Below are 13502 nucleotides of genomic sequence, written 5' to 3' on the forward strand. Positions count from 1 at the left end.
AGTAAAATAGGAAAAAGTGGATTAAAAATATAGGTTTCCTCTCCTAGATCTAATAGATATCTCAAACTTACAATCGCAAAACTGAACTCTTGTTTCCCTCCTGACTTAAATCTCATTTGATAGTAAAACCCCACTTTAGTAAATTGAATCAATAATACTCTTGTGCTCAAGTCAAAAACTTGAGGTAACCAACCACTTAGTGCTTTTTTTCTTTCCCTTCTACACACAATCTATGAGCCAGACCTATGAGTTCTACCTCCAGAACATGTTTAGTAATCATCCCCACACCATCTCACTGCTGCAGATTTGGCCCAAGATAATGACATCTAACTACAAAAGCCTCCTAGTTGGCCTCTCCTTTCCATTCTGGTCTGTTATCATTGTCCCAAAACACAACATCCAGGGCTGTTTATTTAAACAATATAAATAAATTAATGTCCCTTCCTTGCTTTAAGCCATCTTCTATTAGAAAGAAACCCTTTCTGGTCAACAGGATTTGCAACACCTCTGGGATCCTGGCACCCTCCCCCCCTTCTCCATGCAGCCACTCTGACAGGCACCTTTCTTTAGAAAGAGACCTGCTTTCTTTCCCTAGAATACGTCATGGTTGTCTCCAGCCTTAAGATATCTGCATAAGTTAATTTTTTTTCACCATTGCAAGGGATGTTTTTCTCATCATGTTCATGTACTAAGTGTTTCTCTACCATTCTTGTTCTTGAATGTTCTTAGAAAGGCCTGTAGCCATCCAATTTACAATATACTCCCACTCAGCCTTCATCCTGTTAACTTGTTTTGGATTCCTCAAATCGATTAATATCTGATATTTTCTGATTTATTTATTTGTTTTTTATTATCTCTTCCATTAATATGTAAGTTCCATGAGATGGATAACTTTGCCTCCCAGTTTGCGATTGACTCTTGAGAACATGGAGCCTTGTCTGGCACTAATATAAATGCCTCTCAAAGTCAGAGGAAGATTGCACAAAGAGAAAAAGAGCTGGGATGAATAAATTGTCTTTGGAACTGCTTATCCATAGATGGGCCTCAGGTGTTGTAGATTGGAATTCAAGCACCTGTTTTGGGACATTGTATAAGATAAACACTAAGGGCACTTGTAAGTATGTGATAGTAGGACAATAAAGAATATTTTGTCTTTTTGGCAGTCCACATATGCTGATGAATAAAGACTCTGGAGATAGACTGACCATTTACTAACTCTGTTATCTTGGTATTATTAATTTAATTTCTCTGTATTCCAGAGCTCTTATCAGTAAAATGGTATGATAATAATATTTACCTTTTAAAGCTTCTCTGTGCACTAAATAGATATAATGAATACAACACGATTATAGACAGACTGTCATTTGCCTAGCATATAGCTAGTGCTTAAGGAATATTTAGTTTTCTTAGATTTATATTGAACAAATGGCCAAAATAATTCTCAAAAATGGCTTTATGTCTTGATGTTTCCATAATGGTTATATGGTCCCTGGGACTTTGAATATAATTAATTGTATCAATATCCCAAAGCCATAGTTCTACTTTTGGCTCTGTAGCATCCATTACTATATATGGTGGAGCTTGTAAAGTATATTGGAAAGTATATATATATATATAGTAATAGCAGAGGCTCATAATGTTTTTCAAATATTTATAAAGTTGAAAATATTTACTGATATTATTTTTTATAGTTTGGATATTATTGAAAAGGTTTCTGATAAACACTAGCTCACGGGCAGATGGGTAATAATTTTTCAAGCCACTCTTTATAATAAATTGTAAAGACTAATTTGCAGAGAGAGAAAGAAAAATGATATGAATAGCCTATATTCACAGGAGCTTTTTTTTTAATGGTTTCATTGCTTTCAAGATGAAATGGTGGATTCAATGTTGCATAAGATCTGAGATCTATTCTCAGTGAATACTTCCATTCATTAAAGGTTGAAGCAAAGGAATGCATTACAGTTTACCCTTATGTTAATATTTGCATAATCTCTAAATGGCTTTTTGCTTAACATTCCAGAAGTAAATTAATTGGGAAAAGCAAAAAAATAAATAAATAAATATACTTGTTTGAAATCACACACATATAATAGTATGATCTGCCTTTATGAGTGAAAAGGGAAAAGAAGTTAAGAAAAATTAAATATTTTTCATTTTCATTTTTCTAATCACTGTTGCTAGTGGGACATACTGTTAAACATTCAAAATAAATTTCGATCAGCCATAGAGTTTCAATGATAGGTCTTACGTACTGTTATAATTAACACAATTTAAGTCTTCAGTTATATTTTAGAAATGAAAATATTCTGGCATGTTTGAATTCTACAAAAGGAAAATGGTTTTGTTAAATGATGTTGAAAATTAGTTCATTTCAGTGATAATAAAATGGATGGCCTATAAAATTTAAAATATACAAATAAAAACAAAAAAAGATCTTTGTGTATACTCAAATGCCTTACTTATTGAATTGAGCAAATGAAAATGTAAGTGCAAAACATTTAAAATATAAAATACATTATTATCAGATTACTACTTTTATTACTTTAAGGATTCAGGATTGCTGACTCCATTATTTGGATTTGTTGTTATTTTTATTTATTTATTTTTTTAATTCGCATCCAAGTTAGTTAGCATATAGTGCAACCATGATATCAGGAGTAGATTCCTTAATGCCCCTTTCCCATTTAGCCCACCCCCCTCCCACAACCCCTCCAGNTTAATTCGCATCCAAGTTAGTTAGCACATAGTGCAACCATGATATCAGGAGTAGACTCCTTAATGCCCCTTTCCCATTTAGCCCACCCCCCTCCCACAACCCCTCCAGTAACCTTCTGTTTGTTCTCTATATTTATGAGTTTCTTACGTTTTGTCCCCCCCCCCATTTTTATATTATTTTTGCTTCCCTTCCCTTGTGTTCTTCTGTGTCTTAAAGTCCTCATATGAGAGAAGTCATATGATATGTGTCTTTTTCTGACTGACTAATTTCGATTAACATAATACCCTCTAATTCCATCCATGTAGTTGCAAATGGCAAGATGTCCTTCTTTTTAATTGCCAGGTGTATTTATATATGCCTTGTTGATGGTCGGTTTTTGTCGAGTCTAATCAGAGTCCTCTGTGCTTCCTAGATTTTGGTGTCTGTGTCTTTCCCCAGGTTAGAAAAGTTTTCTGCTGTGATTTGCTTACATAACTCTTCTACCCCCTTTTCTCTGTCTTCATCTTCTGGGACCCCTGTGATTCTGATGTTGTTCCTTTTTAATGAGTCACTGATTTCTCTAATTCTTAAATTGTGCTCTTTTGCCTTAGTCTCCCTCTTTTTTTCCTGCTTCATTATTCTCCATAAGTTTGTTCTCTATATCACTGCTTCACTGCTCTGCCTCATCCATCCTTGCCACCGTGGCATCCATTCACGATTGCAGCTCATTTATAGCATTTAAAAAATTTTCACTATGACTAGCTTTTACTTCTTTTGTCTCTGCAGAAAGAGATTCTAATCTATTTTTTACCCCAGCTAGTATTCTTATTGTCATGATTCTAAATTCTGGTTCAGACAATTTGCTTGTATCTGTGTTGGTTAAGTCCCTGGCTGTTGTTTCCTCCTGCTCTTCCTTTTGGGGTGAATTCCTTCATTTTATCACTTGGAAGGAAGAAAAGGAATTAATAAGGTAAAAATATTAAAATTAAAAAGTTAAAAACAACACACACACACACACACACAATCAAATAAATGATGCTAGATCCTAGGTTTAATTTGGTCTGCATGTTGAAAGGAGCTTGATAGATTAGAGAAAAAAGGGAAAAAGAAAAAAGAAAAAGAAAATATTTGAAAATTTCAAAAAATGAACACAGTGAAACAGAATTAAATGAAATAATAGGAGAAAATTATAATTTGAAAAATTATAAAAAAGTAAAAATATACTAGAAAAAATAAAAATATTTTTAATAAAAGTTGAAAATAAAAATAAATTTTTTCTCTTATTCAAGAAAAAGAAAAGAAACAAAAAAATATAATAGGTGGACCAGTGAACAGACTGAAATATGAGTGAAATTACATCGTTTTCCCCTAAAAATCAAACTGTGAAGCTCTTTATAGTCTGTAAACTAAGCAGGTGGAGAGACTTGGGGTGTGCCTGAAGTGCAAGTTTGGCTGGCTCAGTTGGGTGGGGCTTAGTGTAATGGCTCCGTTCTCCACTAGAGGGTGCTGCTTAGCTTACTGTGATGGATTGTGGCACTTGCAGGTGTGTGCGCGCAAGCACAGGAAGAGTGAAAGTGCCATCACCCACCCGGCTACCCAGTCTTTAGTGTTGGAACTCTCTTCTCCCGGATCACTAATTGCACACCCATCCTTTGTCTCCAGTTCCGTCCACTCCCTGCTTTTACACTGTCTGTGACCAAGCCGTCAGGTTGCTAGGCGGCACCTCTGGCCTGAGTCTTATCTCAGGTGTGACTGTGTTTCCCAGCCCGACTGTGGCTTTGACTCACTCATATCCTCTGGGGAAGAGTCTCACTGAGCAATGGCCAGGTGCCGGCCACACCCAAGAATGTTTTAGGGACCGTGCTGCTGCCCATGTCCAGAGACTGCAGCTGGGTGCCAGCCCGCCCCAGAAAAAGTTCACATCATCGTGTAGCAGCAGCGGTTCAGGGATTATTGTGAGTCACAACGCACAATCTGGCACCAGGCTTCCCCCTTCATGAACATAAATGCTCTGGTAAGGGTATGAAGGCACTGTAAGAAGATGATTATTTATGTTTTTATTTCTTAGTTTCAGAACCTTTTTAAATAGATTTTTATAGCTTGTGGATATAACACTAGAAAACTTTTACTCTAAATAAAGTAGCACTATTGTTAATTAAAGCCTTATAAAATTATAGTCCTGTAGTAAACTTGGAACTTTTTCCTATTATATAAATATTATTTTCTCCAAAGATCTGAGCCAGTTTTGTACCTAAAACGAATAAACCATTTTTTTCAATTTTGTGAGTATCAAATGAGATTTGAATAAAGGGAAGTTTATCTCACACAAATAAATGACTTATTTATATAATGAAAAACAGACAGGTGAAATTATTTCAGTAATTACCTCCAACTCTATACCTTCATGTGATTAAAAAAGAAAAGCAAGAACTCTAAGATGTTTTCATATTACTAACTTTCTGAATTTTATGTTATCCTTTAAGAGAGTATGTGTTGCAGCCATATTGGCCATTTTTCTTATTTTACACTGTTTATGATCAAAAGTTGTTACTTGAATCATTTATATGATTTTTATTCAATAAAATAATTAATAGAAAATACTCTAAATTATTAACTGAATTTTCCCCTTTGATGTGGTGTTAAGTTTAATACCAAAAAGAGAAATCTCAATATGAGCAGTTATATAGATTCTATTGAAACTTTCTTTATCTATTTAATGAAAGAAAAGTTGAATTATATGGAGGCAAAAGTACCATATGCCTTAGCATCTCCTGGGATGCTGTGGTACTTATCTTTAGAATAATAAATGCAGAGGTTAGAATTCTGTTAAAATTAAATTTCTGCTGAAAGTTCAGATGTGACAGATGTGAGAGATGTGAGCGATGAGTGAACAGAAAAATACTCAACTACATAGACAAGTTTCAAAGCTTAATTGCCCCTGCACTATTATATTTAAAACAACTAAAAGAATCTTCATGCAAACAAATCTCAGTACAATGAAAGCACATATTTAACTCTTGGCTCGATAACCTGCCATTTTACAACACTTTGTTCTGATTTAAGTTATTTCACAGCACATACGTTTATTGAAAAAAAGTTGATGATCCTTTTCAGCAGAACAGAGAAATTCTGATTAATAAATATTGCAAAATAAGGAGAATGGTAGATATAACAGCAACACTGAACTCTGTTAAAGGATGGCAAAAATCCATGAACTTAGTAATATGGAAAAAGCCCCTTACTTTTCTTTTTTGGGGGTGAGGGGCCACAGAAAAAAAAACTGAAAGTGCCTACTGACATGAATGTGCCTACATACTTCGTCTAATAGACAAATTTATTGAAGCTCCTGTACAAATGCATCCAGTAGGCTGGTGGCTTTATAGGGATAAACTCAGAGTTATTTCCCATTAAATATTCTATGATGCCATGTAGCCTACTTTTGAAGATTAGTACAGGATAGATTTTTATTCAGTTGACTCTTGTTGAACAACAGCACTAGTATTTTAGGCATGCTAGAGATAGCCACGGGTCTTCAGTGGGCTGTGGTCATTAATAAGTAGTATGTCTTAAGAAAGTCAATGAGGGATTTTATTCCGTACAATAATAGAAATACTAATTTTCAACTGGACTTTCAATTATTGAAAAACTGAACCAATTATTGATTAACCTGTTAATTTATCCACATAGAAACTTAAACTGTGTCAGATCATGGACCTAGATTCCAGTTGAATATGATTGATATTAAATGACATTGGATTTAAATAACTGGATTTTTTATTTGTGGTTGATTTGAATGGAACATCAAACTGTTTCAGCTTCTTGCTGTGTTCAGCAAGTATGTTTGCTTATTTTATGAATACATATATTTTAAAAATTTATTTATTTATTTATTTATTTTTCAACATTTTTTAATAGTTTATTGTCAAGTTGGTTTCCATATAACACCCTGCTCATCCCAACAAGTGCCCTCCCCCATGCCCATCACCCCTCTTCCCCTCTTCCTCACCCCCATCAGCCTTCAATTGTTCTCAGCATTTAAGAGTCTCTCATGGTTTGCCTCCCTCCCTCTCCCCAACTATTTTTCCCTTTCTTCTCCCATTTCGTCCTCTGTTAACTTTCTCCTAATCCACCTATATGTGCAAACATATGGTATTTGTCCTTCTTTGCCTGACCTATGTCGCTCAGCATAACACCCTCTACCTCCACACATGAAACATTTTTGAAATGGGTAATGTTATCCATTTTCTTGGCAAATATTTTTAAAATATACAGAGAAAATGGCCTGGTATGGTCAAGAAATGCTTCATGGTGAAGGTAGGAAATGATTAGACAGATAAAGTACATTTAGGCAATTATAGAGCAAAGTCAACAAGAGATTCTTTCCTTCTTTCTTTCTTTCTTTCTTTCTTTCTTTCTTTCTTTCTTTCTTTCTTTCTTTTCTTTCCTTCCTTCCTTCCTTTCTTCCTTCCTTCCATCTTTTTCTCCCTTCCTTTCCTCCTTTCTTACTCCCTTCCTTCCTTTTTTCTTCCTTTTTAGATAAAATAAATACCTATCCTCTACTGATCTTCAAACTATTCCTTTTACTATCTTCCCCCCTCTCTCTCGTTCTTTTTAATATTTTATTTATATTTGAGGTAGAGCATGTGAGTGAGTGAGGGGCAGAAAGAGAGAGGGGAGGAAAGAAGATCTGAAGCAGTCTCTATGCTGACCACAGCAAGCCTGATGTTGGGCTCAAATTTAGGAACAGAACTTTGAGATCATGACCTGACCTGAAGTCAGACAGTCAACCAAGTGAGCCACCCAAGCAACTCTCCCCTCTTTCGTATGCATGTATGTATGTATGCATGTATGTATGCATGCATGCATGCATGTATGTATGTATATGACCAAAGGCTATTTAGCTTACTTATTCTTCAGAGATTTTAGTCACGAAATAGGAATAAAAATAATACCTACCCCATTATGAATGTTGAGAGAATAAAATGAGATAAACACATCAAAGTAATTAACATAGGACCTAGAATTAATAAACTTCAAGAGGATTTATCTATTTAAGTCATTTTATTATCCTTCATAAGGTAGAAATAAGCATATATATCTGAAGGATGGTAAACAAATTTGGTTGTAGGAAGAATTTATAGTGATGAGAAGAGATTTATCTGATTAAAAAAACAACAACAAGTTATTCTCCTGTCTTAAGTAAATAAATATTTGGGGCAGGGGGAAAGAGTGGCATTTAAGTGAAAAGAATAGAATGCAATCAGATTTCCAAACTAACAATTATATAGTTAGTAATTTTTCAAGGACTTGACCCCCCCCCCAGTTATCTCTTTAAATAAGTAATACACGATATTTAAGTGAGATTAATAGTACTAAATGTCCTGATATGTATTAAAATAAATTAAGGTGGCAACAATTGTGTATAATTTTGTTTACATGGTACAATGCCATAGTTTGTTTAAATATACATCTTACTCTTACGGATACTTACTAGAAAGTAGAAGCACTTTTAGGAGAAGCAGGAAATGGTTTTTTTCACTAAACTTTGGTATATTTTTAAGAAAATTTTATGAAAAATAATTGTGTTGGTAAAGAAAATATGTTTACTATTTATTCTCATTGTTAATTTTTGTATGGTAAAAAGCTGCTGAAAATTACATTGTTAATATTTCTGATTTTGAAAGTAAAACATAAAAAAGAAAAAAAGAAAATTACCAACAAAATTACTTTTTTTCCCATTTTCCTGTTGTCTCCATCTTCATAAGAAATATATCTTTTTGCATTTGCTCTGATAATACCTTTAAAATAAAAAAGCAAGCCTCATTTATACCAAATTTTCTAATCTTTTATCTCCTAATGTATTATTACTTGACAACCTAAAAAAAAAAATTTCTAATCTTTTATCTCCTAATGTATTATTACTTGACAACCTAAAAAAAAAAAAAGAAAAGAAAGAAAGCATCAAAAGCTTTTGTATGGATCATGGCTAAATTCAGCGTCACAGAGCATTGGCTTTGATGTTGTATTCATAAGATCTGAATATTTCAAACACATCCTACACATTGCCTTATATTATAGCAACATGCAATCATCCTATTCCTCAGAACACTATTTTTCCTTTAATCAATTATCTTTAAAGGATTAAATTACACACATGTTCTCAAATTTGAAAATTTCTAAAAGGTAGAAGAAATACCATAAAATTCATCAGAATGCTGTATTTCCTTGGGTGGTACTTATCCGACTTTTGGGAACTGCATGACTTTTGCTTTGCAATATAGGAGTTTCTTGTATTGGGTGGGTAGTTAAGATGGGGCCAGATCGCAGAGGGTTTTGAATGTAAAGCTGAAATGTTTATGTAGCTGCCTTTGGTAATGGGAGATTCGAGATACTGTAATGAGGAAAATGCAGAATAAAAAAAATAAATTTATTCCTTCAAGCAACATCTTTGAAGAACCAACTACTTACTGACTGTGTGCTTGGTCCTAGAAGGACAAAACTAAGACCAAATCTCTGTTATTTTGAGAATTCCTTCTCATCTGGAAGAAATTTGTATAATTGGATAAATTGGAAGATGATGTGATAAATGCCATAATATAGGTATGACTCAAGAATATGATACTATAGGGTACCTGGGGTGGCTCAAATCAGTTAAGCCTCCAACATCAGCCTAGGTCATGATCTCTCAGTCCATGAGTTCGAGCCCCATGTTGTGCTCTGTGCTGAGAACTCAGAGCCTGGAGCCCGCTTTGGATTCTGTGTCTCCCTATCTCTGCCCCTCCCTGCTCACACTCTGTATGTCTCTCTCAAAAATAAATGGACATTTTTTAATGTAAAAAAATATGATACTGTAAGACACAACTAATTAATTCTAAGGATTGGGGAAATAGATCCCATATTCAAGATTAATTTGTAAGTGATATAAAGAGTAGGTTTAAAGGGAAAATAAAACAATAATTAATTGCAATTATACAGATATGAGTTAATAGCTATCTAGGGTTCTGATGGTACAATTATAATATGAGGAGAGATGTGATATTCTATTACTATTATGTTCCATATTTATTTAAAGATTAAATTTACAGTTCTTACTTTTCTTTATACCATAAAATAATATCTCTTTTGTGATGTGTTTAGTCTAAGTGTGGTAATAATTAAAAGTCAAGAGTCATCCAAATGGGATGTTACCATATGGCTAGGTGAACCACTCCACTCCATTTTCTGTGCTGGGTTTGCTTAAGGGTTAGAGTAATGTGTTATTAGGTTAAGGCCTGACTCACTTTTAAAATTCTATCATAGAGAAACAGTAGTTCATACTTATCCGTGCTGTGTTAGTCATACATTCCCCAGGGATCCAGTCAACACTTAGCACTCCTCACTTATTATCTGACGTTTGTTGAGAGTACATTATGTGCCAGATGTACAGCTTAGGTGCTGGGGATATAAGATATAGTCCCTATCTTCAGTTAGTTACAGTATATCATTTTAGAGCAGAGAAAAATAAATATTAATTACTTATGAATCATTCTGTAAAACAGGCATATCTAAGATCATGATTTTTAGTGGAAAGATGAATATCAGATGGGCTATTTGGAAAAGAAAGCTATAGAGAGGTGACATTTAAAGCATGTGGGAAAAAAAGAAAAAAAAAGTGCCAGGAAGAGAAAATAACTTGAGACAATTGTTTTCTGTTTGAAGGACTGGAAAGTATCCACCAGGTCTTAGGATTTAGGTGATGCAGACTCTTGTAGGTAGGGTGATCATATGACCCAGATTTTCATGAAGAGTACCAATTTATATCTGTTTTTATGGTACAATTATTAATAGTGTTCTTTATAAGTTTTAAGTTGCGCTAATTTAGGAAAAAGTTTATTTAGATAGTCTTTCCACATATAGGCCAAGGTAACCTTGAAATGTTTTTGATACACAGTGGAAAGACACTGAAGGTTTCAATATAACTTTTAAAAAGATTATTCTGGAGGGGGTGTACTTGGGTAACTCAGTCAATTAAGTGTCCAACTCTTGATTTTGGCTCAGGTCTTGATCTCACATTTCTTGAGTTCCAGACCCACTTTGGGCTCTACATTGACAGCAAAGAGCTTGCTTGGTATTCTCTCTCTCTCTCTCTCTCTCTCTCTCTCTNTCTCTGTCTTCTCTCTCTCTCTCCCTCTCAAAATAAATACATAAAATTAAAAATACATTAAAAATAAAAATATTACACTAGCAATTATGTAGAAATGGATTAAAAGGATAAATAACAGAGATGGGTGGAACCATATAGTAGGAATGCATTGGCCAGACAACAGATTTGATGGCCTAGACTCAGAAAATAACAACAAATATGGGGGGTATCTGGATATATTTGAAATACGATTTAGGAGGCAGAATTAAGTAGGCCTTGTTGTTGGACTGAATGTGAGTAATTGACACAAAGATTTTTAAGTATAATTATTTTGGCCCTTAGGACACACTTTTGAAGTGAATTTTCCATTATTGGGTCATGAGTAGAAGTCCCAGAGGGAAAACATATTAGTCTTAAGTACCAAATCCATGTGCATCGAACAGGAAAGTTAAAGTGGAATGAGAGTCCTTCTTCAGAGAGCATGCTTTGCTTCTCATTGTTTGAGGACTGAGCAAGGCCTATGTCACCAATTCAGGACATCAGAGAATAATCAAAATATGACGAAATGTGATTCAATAAGATTGTGCATTCCTCTCATAATAGAGGTATGGGAAAGCATTTTAATCAAGTCATCATTTTGCATGTGCGCTTTTCTCTTCCACAGACAGCAGACTTATTAATGCATCATCTGTCTGCTCATTTGATCTCGCTGCACCCAAGGTAAGCAGCTGTTTATACTTTCTTAGTCCCAGTTATTCAGGTGACTGGCTTCACAAGAATCCATTTGCTTTTGCTGTGCCTGAGGCCTGTTTTCCTTACATAGGGTTTGGTAAATCTTGGTTGATGACTACCAGAGGCTTGTTTATGTAGCATCTACCTTTATTGAGATTGCCTTCTGATTTATGAAATATTATTTATGATGCACATGCAGAGAAATGATTTGTTGAGTTGAGTATTGTAACCATGAATTTCACAAATCTGAGAACAGGCATGTTTTTAGCAAAGGCAGATGACAAGATAGGCATCCAGAAGACATGTGATTTTGAACCCAAAGTAACCATACTTGTCTTATCACTTTCTGATACTCATGTTCTTTTTGGATCAAATAGGGAAAATCATATCATTCCCCACTTTAGAGTTCTTTTGGACAACATGTGATAAAAATAATATGAAAGTTACTTTAAAAATGCATTGCACAGTTGCCACAAAGTGTTTAGAGTGTTTTCATGCTATACATGGATGAACTTGAGCACATTTAGATATGGAAGCTAAAGTGTCACATTTTACTGACTATTCTATACAGTATTATTGCTGAGGATTAAAAAGTGAGATACAAACTACTGTTTCATAAGAACCATCTCATTGTACTGTGCAGAATATAGTCTAGCAGTGTCTAGTTTAATTTTTCATTCCAAGCAGGGAAGGCTCTTTAAAATGGGCTTTTTATTTCACTAGGCCTTTTATTCATATCTCCTTCCTTTTTTTATATCAAGGAGGAAAAGAAGTGGATAATGGTGAGTACAAGTCTTCCCCTAAACCAGCAAACTGAGTTTTGCAATTAAAGTAATATTTCACAATTAAGAGTGAATGTCAAAATTACCTAGAAAGCTTTTCAGGCTTTGCATGCCATGAACTCAATCCTTAGAATATAGTGAAAAGTAGGATTATCTAGTAAATAAGAGCATGTGCTCTCAAATGATGTGTTCTTGGTGACTTTGTTGAACATTAATTGACCATATTTGTGTGGGATTACTTCTGAGTGCTCTATTCTGTTCCACTGATCTGTCTGTTTTTATGCTAATACCATACTGTTATGATTATTATAGTTTTATAATATAGACTGAAAGCAGGAAGTGCAATGCTTCCAGCTTTGTTCTTTTTTGTCACGATTACTTTGGCTGTTCAGAGTCTTTTGTAGTCCATATGCATTTTATAATTGTTTTTACTATTTCTGTGTAAAATACTATTGCATATCTGATAAGGACTGCACTGATTCAGTTCAGCACTTTGGTAGTATGTATATTTTAACAATAGTAAATCTTCTGATCTATGAATAAGAAATACCTTTCTATTTAATGGTGAAATCTTCAGTTTCTTTCATCAGTGTCTTATAGGTTTAAGTGTACAGATCTTTCCCCTCCTTGGTTAAATTTATTCCTTAGTATTTTACTGATTTTGATCCTATTGTAAATGTGATTATTCTCTTAATTTCTCCTTCTGATAGTTCAGCATTAGTGAGTGGAAATACAACTTACTTTTGTATATTGATTTTGTATCCTACAACTTTATTTGAATTTATTAGTTTTAACAGTTTTTGGTGGAGTCTTTGGGTATTTCTATAGATAATATGTCATCTCTAAACCAAGAGTTTTACTTCTTCTTTTTCCAATTTGGATACCTTTTTATTTTTCTTACTTAATTTTTCTGGCTAGGACTTCCAGTACTAAGTAAATAAAAGTGGTGAGAATGGGAATCCTTAATATACAATGAGGAAAGGATAGTCACTTCAGTAAATGGTGTTGGGAAAACAGAGTATCCATAACCAAAGAATGAAAGTAGGCCCATATCTTATACCATACACAAAAATCAACTCAAAATGGATGAAAGACTTGAACATAGACTGAAACCATAAAACTAGAAGGAAATATAGGAGGTAAGCTTCTTGACATCAGTCTTGGCAAT

The sequence above is a fragment of the Crocuta crocuta genome, unplaced genomic scaffold (genome assembly GCF_008692635.1).
Source record: "Crocuta crocuta isolate KB4526 unplaced genomic scaffold, BGI_CrCroc_1.0 scaffold1164, whole genome shotgun sequence".
NCBI lineage: Eukaryota > Metazoa > Chordata > Mammalia > Carnivora > Hyaenidae > Crocuta > Crocuta crocuta.